General features: G+C 40.0%; 1 non-coding gene across 1 annotated transcript; it reads right to left on the reverse strand.

Annotated features, from left to right (window-relative positions):
* Positions 1-3,031: 3,031 nt before the first annotated feature.
* On the reverse strand, positions 3,032-3,138 carry LOC127740229 (small nucleolar RNA R71). The gene has a single exon (XR_008000910.1). It is a non-coding gene; the product is annotated as a small nucleolar RNA R71 (small nucleolar RNA).
* Between the last annotated feature and the right edge of the window lie 5,830 nt (positions 3,139-8,968).

Genomic DNA, 8,968 nt, shown 5'->3' on the forward strand with positions numbered 1-8,968 from the left:
AAAAACTACTATGCCCGAGCTCGACCTCTCAAAAAAGGGACGAACTCGGGCAGGGGCACTGTTCATACCCTGACCGAGCTCCTCCAACTCGGTGAAATCCATGAAAGGTCCGACCTCGTCCCAAGGCCCACGCCTGAGGTCGGACCTCGGACAACAAAGCTAAGAAGGCCCATCAGAAGGAACACAGCCCAAAACCTAAAGGCCGAAAAGGCCTAGGAAAGGCGGTTCCGCAAAGATAGGGATAAAACTCCCAAAAGATAAGATAAGATAAGAATATCTTATCCAGGGAAGATCACAGCCAACTACTATAAATACACTGGAGCACCCAGGTATAACTCATACTCTAATTCTACTCAATATCTGCTTGGACCCATGCTAACTTAAGCATCGGAGTGTCATTGCAGGTACAACCACCAACCACTCCACATATCAAGCTCGGGTCCCTGACCCCCACCTCGGGCCTCACCAAGACGTCCGAGCTACTCGTTTCAGGTAACCCCCGGAACAGTAGCCATTAACAACGGTAATCCACCTACATACAGCTTGCCATGGAAAGGAGTATGAATGATTGGATGAAGGCAATAGGAAAGCAGAGGTTCAGAGGGAACAAAGCATCTTCATACGCTTATCTGAAATTCCCACCAATGAATTGCATAAGTATTTCTATCCTATTTTCTGTTCTATTTCATTTTTCAATTATCAAAACCCCATATCCATTTGAATCTGCCTGACTGAGATTTACAAGATGACCATAGCTTGCTTCAAGCCGACAATCTCCATGGGATCAACCCTTACTCACGTAAGGTCTTACTTGGACGACCCAGTGCACTTGCTGGTCTGCTGCACGAAGTTGTGTATCACGATTTCGTGTACCAAGTTTTGGTGCCGTTGTCGGGGATTGTTTGAGTTTGGACAACTGACGGTTCATCTTGTTGCTTAGATTAGGTATTTTTCTTTTTATTTTCTTCTTCAGAATTTTTAAGAATGAATTCTAGAGTTTCAGATGATGCCTCTATCATCACAGGAGCTAGTTGGTTCCCATCAATTTGGCTGTTGTATGTAATGTCTTGCTGAAGCTTGGCTGACCATGTCTAATCTTTTTAGATTGAAGCTTTAGACTAACATTGCGTGATTCCTGGAATTTTTATTAAAAATTTTTGAGCTTCTTATTTTCTTTTTCAAATTTTTTTTCAAAAAATTACAAAAAAACTTTAAAATCATAAAATCAAAAATATTTTGTGTTTCTTGTTTGAGTCTAGAGTCAATTTTTAAGTTTGGTGTCAATTGCATGTTTTTATCATTCTTGAATTTTTCGAAAATACATGCATGGTGTTCTTCATTGATCTTCAAGTTGTTCTTGATGATCTTCCTTGTTCTGATATTTAAATTCTTCTATTTTGTGTCTTTTGTTGTTTTTCATATGCATTCTCAAATTGTTAGTGTCTCTAGTACAAAAATTTCTAAGTTTGCTGTCTTGCATGTTTTTCTTTTCTTAAACAAAAATTTCAAAAAAAAATTTATGTCTTTTTCAAGTCAATAATACAGAGAATTGAAGATTCAGAACATACAGCAGAAGAATCACAGAGAAAAAGCTGGGCGTTCAAAATGCCTAGTGAAGAAGGATTTCTGGCGTTTAAACGCCAGCCAGGATACCTTGCTGGGCGTTTAATGCCCAAAAAGGTAGTCAAGTGGGCGTTAAACGCTAGAATGGATCCCATTCTGGGCGTTTAACGCCAGGATAGCACCAAGGAGGAAATTTTGTTTTCAAATCATATCTTTTTCAATTTTTCAAGTTTTAAAGCTAATTTTTCAAAATCTTATCTTTTTGATATCAATCATATCTTTTTCAAAATTAAATCTTTTTCATTTTTCTTTTAATATTTTCAAAAATCCTTGCTAACAATTAATGTTGTGATTCAAAAATTTCAAGTTTGTTACTTTCTTGTTAAGAAAGGTTCAATATTTGAATTTTAGAATCATATCTTTTAATTTCTTGTTAGTCAAGTCATCAATTTTAAAAATCAAATCTTTTTCAACCATATCTTTTCAATCATATATTTTTAAAAAAAAAATCAAATTTTCTTCAATCATATCTTTTCAATCACATCTTTTCAAAATCATATCTTTTTAAAATCAATTTTTTTTCAATCATATCTCTTTTAATTTGATTTCAAACTTTCTTTTTCTACCTTCTTATCTTTTTAAAATTATTTTCAAATCTTTTTCAACTAATCACTATTTCTTATCTTTTTCGAAAATCACTAACCACTTTTTCAAAAATCTTTTTAATTTTCGAAAACTCCCTCTCTCATCTCTTTCTATTTAAAGACTAACACTTCTCCTCTATTAGCAATTCGGACTCTCTCCCTCTTAATAAGTTCGAATTCTCTACCTCATCCTTCTATTCTTCTTTTCCTCTGACACATCAAGGAATCTCTATACTGTGACATAGATGATTCCTTACTTTCTTTGTTTTCTTCTCTTTCATATGAGTAGGAACAAAGATAAAGGAATTCTTGTTGAAGCTGATCCTGAACCTGAAAGGACTCTAAAGAGAAAGCTAAGAGAAGCTAAAGCACAACTCTATGGAGAGGACCTAACAGAAATCTTCGAAAAAGAAGAAGACATGGCAGCCGAAAATAACAACAATGCCAACAATGCAAGGAAGGTTCTTGGTGACTTTACTGCACCAACTCCCAACTTCTATGGGAGAAGCATCTCTATTCCTGCCAATGGAGCAAACAACTTTGAGCTTAAGCCTCAATTAGTTTCTCTAATGCAACAGAATTTTAAGTTTCATGGACTTTCATTAGAAGATCCTCATTAGTTCTTGGCTGAATTCTTGCAAATCTGTGACACTGTTAAGACCAACAGAGTTGATCCCGAGGTCTACAGACTCATGCTCTTCCCTTTTGCTGTAAGAGACAGAGCTAGTATATGGTTGAACTCACAACCTAGAGACAGCCTGAACTCTTGGGAAAAGCTGGTCAATGCCTTCTTAGCTAAATTCTTTCCACCTCAAAAGATAAGTAAGCTTAGAGTGGAAGTTCAAACCTTCAAACAGAAGGAAGGTGAATCCCTCTATGAAGCTTGGGAAAGATACAAGCAATTGATCAGAAGGTGTCCTTCTGAATGCTTTCAGAATGGAGCATTATAGGTATCTTCTATGATGGTCTGTCTGAGTTATCCAAGATGTCATTGGACCATTCTATAGGGGGATCTATTCATCTAAAGAAAACGCCTGCATAAGCTCAGGAACTCATTGAAATGGTTGCAAATAACCAGTTCATGTACACTTCTGAAAGAAATCCTATGAACAATGGGACAACTCAGAAGAAAGGAGTTCTTGAGATTGATACTCTGAATGCCATATTGGCTCAGAAAAAAATATTGACTCAACAAGTCAATATAATTTCTCAGAATCTGACTGGATTGCAAGCTGCATCTGGCAGTGCTAAAGAAGCCTCCTCTGAAGGAGAAGCTTATAACGCTGAGAATCCTGCAATGGAAGAGGTAAATTACATGGGAGAACTCTATGGAAACACCTACAATTCTTCTTGGAGAAATCACCCAAATTTCTCATGGAAGGATCAACAGAAGCCTCAACAAGGATTCAACAACAATAATGGTGGGAGAAATAGGTTTGGCAATAGCAAACCTTTCCTATCATCTTCTCAGCAACAGACAGAGAACTCTGAGTAGAATCATTCTGGCTTAGCAACCATAGTCTCTGATCTATCTAAGACCACACTAAGTTTCATGATTGAAACAAGATCCTCCATTAGAAATTTGGAGGCACAAGTGGGTCAGCTGAGTAAGAGAGTTACTGAAACTCCTTCTAACACTCTCCCAAGCAATACAAAAGAAAATCCCAAGAGAGAGTGCAAGGCCATAACCACGTCCAACATGGCCGAACCTGTGGAGGAGGGAAAGGCAGTGATTCCCAGTGAGGAAGACCTCACGGGACGTCCACTGACCACTAGGGTGTCCCCTTTGAGGAACCAAGGGAATCTGAGGCTCATACAGAGACCATAGAGATTCCATTGAACCTACTTCTGCCATTCATGAGCTCTGATGAGTATTCTTCCTCTGAAGAAGATGAAGACATTACTGAAGAGCAAGTTACTAAGTACCTTAGAGCAATCATGAAGCTGAATGCCAAGTTATTTGGTAAAGAGACTTGGGAGGATGAATCCCCCTTGCTCATCAATGAACTAAGTGCATTGGCTCAGCTAAAGATACCTCAAAAGAAACCGGACCCTGGAAGGTTCTTAATACCTTATACCATTGGCACCATGACCTTTGAGAAGGCTCTGTGTGACCTGAGATCAAGTGTAAACCTCATGCCACTCTCTGTAATGGAGAAACTGGGAATCTTTGAGGTATAAGCTGCAAGAATCTCACTAGAGATGGTAGACAAATCAAAGAAACAGGCTTATGGACTTGTAGAGGATGTCTTGGTAAAGGTTGAAGACCTTTACATCCTCGCTGACTTCATAATCCTAGACACTAGGAAGGATGAGGATGAATCCATCATCCTTGGCAGACCCTTCCTAGCCACAGTAAAAGTTGTGATTGATGTTGACAGAGGAGAGTTGGTCCTTCAAGTGAATGAGGATTACCTTGTGTTTAAGACTCAAGGATCTTCTTCTGTACACATGGAGAAGAAGCATGAAAAGCTTCTCTCTATATAGAGTCAAACAGAACCCCCACATTCAAACTCTAAGTTTGGTGTTGAGAGGCCCCAACCATGCTCTGAACATTTGTGAAGCTCCATGAGAGCTCACTGTCAAGTTATTGACATTAAAGAAGCGCTTGTTGGGAGGCAACCCCAATTTTTATTTATATATGTCAAATTTCCATTGTTATTTATGTTTTTTTTAGGTTGATGATCATGTGGAGTCACAAAAACAACTACAAAAATCAAAGCAAACTCAAAAATAGCATTAAAAATAGCACACCCTGGAGGAGGAGCTTACTGGCATTTAAACACCAATAAGGGTAGCATAATGGGCATTAAACGCCCAGTTTGGCACCATTCTGGGCGTTTAACGCCAGAAAAGGGCACCAGACTGGCATTTAACGCCAGAAAAGGGCACCAAGTTGGCGTTCAACGCTAGAAAGGGAAGAAAAGCTGGCGTTAAATGCCAGAAATGGGTAGCAACCTGGCGTTTACCACCAGGATTGGCACTAGGAGGGCGTTTACACGCCAAAATGGTGTAGGGATGAGAAATCCTTGACACCTCAGGATCTGTAGACCCCACAGGATCCCCACCTACCTCAACTCACTCTCTTTCTTCTTCACACCTCCCCATACCACCCTTCCCCAAATACCCCTCACCAATCACCTCCATCTCTCTTCCCCATCACCCCTTCACCACTCACATCCACCCACTCTAACCCCATCTACCCCACCATTCATAATTCAAAAAAATTTTCCCTCCCAAACCCAACCCTAATACACGAACCCTACCCCTCTCTACACCTCTATATAAATCCCTCATCCCTCCTTCATTTTCACACATCATAAACACTTCTTTCCCCCTTGGCCGAACCACTCACACATCTCCATCTCCTCTATTTTCTTTTTCTTCTCCTCCCTTCTTTCTTCTTTTGCTCGAGGACGAGCAAACATTTTAAGTTTGGTGTGAAAAAAGTGTTGCTTTTTGTTTTTCCATAACCATTTATGGCACCTAAGGCCAGAAAAACCTTTAGAAAGATAAAAGGGAAGGCAAAAGTTTCCACCTCCGAGTCATGAGAGATGGAGAGATTCATCTCAAAGGTCCATCAAGACCACTTCTATGAAATTATGGCCAAGAAGCAAGTGATCCCTGAGGTTCCTTTCATGCTCAAGAAAAATGAGTATCCGGAGATCCAACATGAGATCCAAAGAAGAGGTTGGGAAGTTCTCACCAATCCCATTCAACAAGTCAGAATCTTAATGGTTCAAGAGTTCTATGCTAACGCATGGATCACCAAGAACCATGATCAAAGTGTAAACCCGAACCCAAAGAATTGGCTCACAATGGTTCGGGGGAAATACTTAGATTTAAGTCCGGAAAATATAAGGTTGGCATTCAATTTGCCTATGGTGCAAGGAGATGCACGCCCCTACTAGAAGGGTCAACTTTGATCAAAGGTTGGACTAAGTCCTCATGGACATATATGCAGAAGGAGCTCAGTGGAAAAAAGAATCCAAAGGCAAGCCGGTTCAATTGAGAAGGCATGACCTTAAGCCCGTGGCTAGAGGATGGCTAGAGTTCATCCAACGCTCCATCATTCCTACTAGCAACCGATCTGAAGTGACTGTAGATTGGGCTATCATGATCCATAGCATCATGATTAGAGAGGAAGTGGAAGTTCATGAGATTATACCTCTAGAACTATACAAGGTTGTTGACAAACCTTCCACTTTAGCAAGGTTAGCCTTCCCTCGTGTCATCTGTCACCTATGCAATTTGGCTGGAATTGTCATAGAGGAAGACATCTTCATTAAAGAGGACAAGCCCATCACTAAAAAGAGGATGGAGCAAATAAGAGAGCCCACTCGTGGATCTCAACAAGAGCATGAGGAAGTCCCTCATCAAGAAATCCCTGAGATGCCTTAAGGGATGCATTTTCCTCCACACAACTATTAGGAGCAACTCAACACCTCTTTGGGATATTTAAGTTCTGGTGGGCGAAATTGTGATAATCAACAATGGCTCCAAAGACTTGGTGCTCTCAAACATGAATCACACTTTGTCACAAATCCGCACAACTAACCAGCAAGTGTACTGGGTCGTCCAAGTAATAAACCTTACGTGAGTAAGGGTCGATCCCACAGAAATTGTTGATATGAAGAAAGCTATGGTCATCTTGTAAATCTCAGTCAGGTAGATAATAATTGGTGATGGAGTTTTCGAATATTAATAATAAACAAGCAGGAAATAAAGATAGAGTTACTCATGTAATTCAATGGTGGGAATTTCAGATAATTGTATGGAGGTGCTGTGTTCCTTCTGAATCTCTGCTTTCCTACTACTTTCATCCAATCCTTCTTACTCCTTTCTATGGCAAGCTGTATGTAAGGCATCACTGTTGTCAATGGCTACATCCCATCCTCTCAGTGAAAAAGGTCTAAATGCTCTGTCATGGCACAGCTAATCATCTGTCGGTTCTTGATCATGTTGGAATAGAATCCCTTGATTCTTTTGCATTTGTCATCACGCCCAACAATCACAAGTTTGAAGCTCGTCACAGTCATTCAATCCCAGAATCCTACTCGGAATACCACAGACAAGGTTTAGACTTTCCGGATTCTCATGAATGCCGCCATCAATTCTAGCTTATACCACGAAGACTCTGATCTCAGGGAATGGAAGGCTCGGTTGTCAGGCGAGGGGCAACCATGCGTTGTGCATCAGGAATTCAAGAGATACACACTCTAGCTCTCGCTTGTAGAACGGAAGTGGTTGTCAGGCACGCCTTCATAAGGATGAATTATAATGAGTGTCACAGATCATCACATCCATCAGGTTGAAGTACGAATGGTATCTTAGAACAGGAATAAATTGAATTGAATAGAAAATAGTAATAATTGCATTAAAACTTGAGGTACAGCAGAGCTCCACACCCTTAATCTATTGTTTGTAGAAACTCCACCATTGAAAATACATAAGTGAAAGGGGTCCAGGCATGGCCGAATGGCCAGCCCCCATAAACACGATCACAGGATCAAAATATACAATCCAGGATGTCTAATATGATAGTAAAAAGTCATATTTATACTAGACTAGCTACTAGGGTTTACAGAAGTAAGTAATTGATGCAGAAATCCACTTCTGGGGCCCATTTGGTGTGTGCTTGGGCTGAGCTTGAGCTTTACACAAGCTGAGGCTTCTCTTGGAGTTGAACGCCAAGTTGTAACGTGTTTTTGGCGTTCAACTTTGGTTCGTGACGTGCTTCTGGCGTTTGACTCCAGAATGCAGCATGGAACTGGCGTTGAGCGCCAGTTTACGTCATCTAATCTTGAATAAAGTATGGACTATTATATATTGCCGGAAAGCTCTGGATGTATACTTTCCAACGGCGTTGAGAGCGCGCCATTTGGAGTTCTGTAGCTCCAGAAAATCCAATTCGAGTGTAGGGATGTCAGAATCCAACAGCATCAACAGTCCTTTGTCAGCCTTCTTATCAGAGTTTTGCTCAGGTCCCTCAATTTCAGCCAGAAAATATCTGAAATCACAGAATAACACACAAACTCATAGTAAAGTCCAGAAATGTGAATTTAGCATAAAAACTAATGAAAACATCCCTAAAACTAACTAGATCATATTAAAAACTACCTAAAAACAATGCCAAAAAGCGTATAATTATCCGTTCATCACAACACCAAACTTAAATTTTTGCTTGTCCCCAAGCAACTGAAAATCAAATAGGATAAAAAGAAGAGAATATACTATAAATCTCAAAATATCAATGAATATTAATTCTAATTAGATTAGTAGGACTTGTAGCTTTTTGCTTCTGAACAGTTTTGGCATCTCACTTTTTCCTTTGAAGTTTAGAATGATTGGCATCTATGGGAACTTAGAATTTCAGATAGTGTTATTGATTCTCCTAGTTCAGTATGTTGATTCTTGAACACAGCTACTTTTATGAGTCTTGGCCGTGGCCCTAAGCACTTTGTTTTCCAGTATTAACACCGGATACATAAATGCCACAGACACATGACTGTGTGAACCTTTTCAGATTGTGACTCAGCTTTTCTAGAGTCCCCAGTTAGAGGTGTCCAGAGCTCTTAAGCACACTCTTTTTGTTTTGGATCACGACTTTAACCACTCAATCTCAAGCTTTTCACTTGGACCTTCATGCCACAAGCACATGGTTAGGGACAGCTTGATTTAGCCACTTAGGCCTGGATTTTATTTCCTTGGGCCCTCCTATCCATTGATGCTCAAAGCCTTGGATCCTTTTTGCCCTTGCC

This window comes from Arachis duranensis, chromosome 6, assembly GCF_000817695.3.
Source record: "Arachis duranensis cultivar V14167 chromosome 6, aradu.V14167.gnm2.J7QH, whole genome shotgun sequence".
Classification (NCBI taxonomy): Eukaryota; Viridiplantae; Streptophyta; class Magnoliopsida; order Fabales; family Fabaceae; genus Arachis; species Arachis duranensis.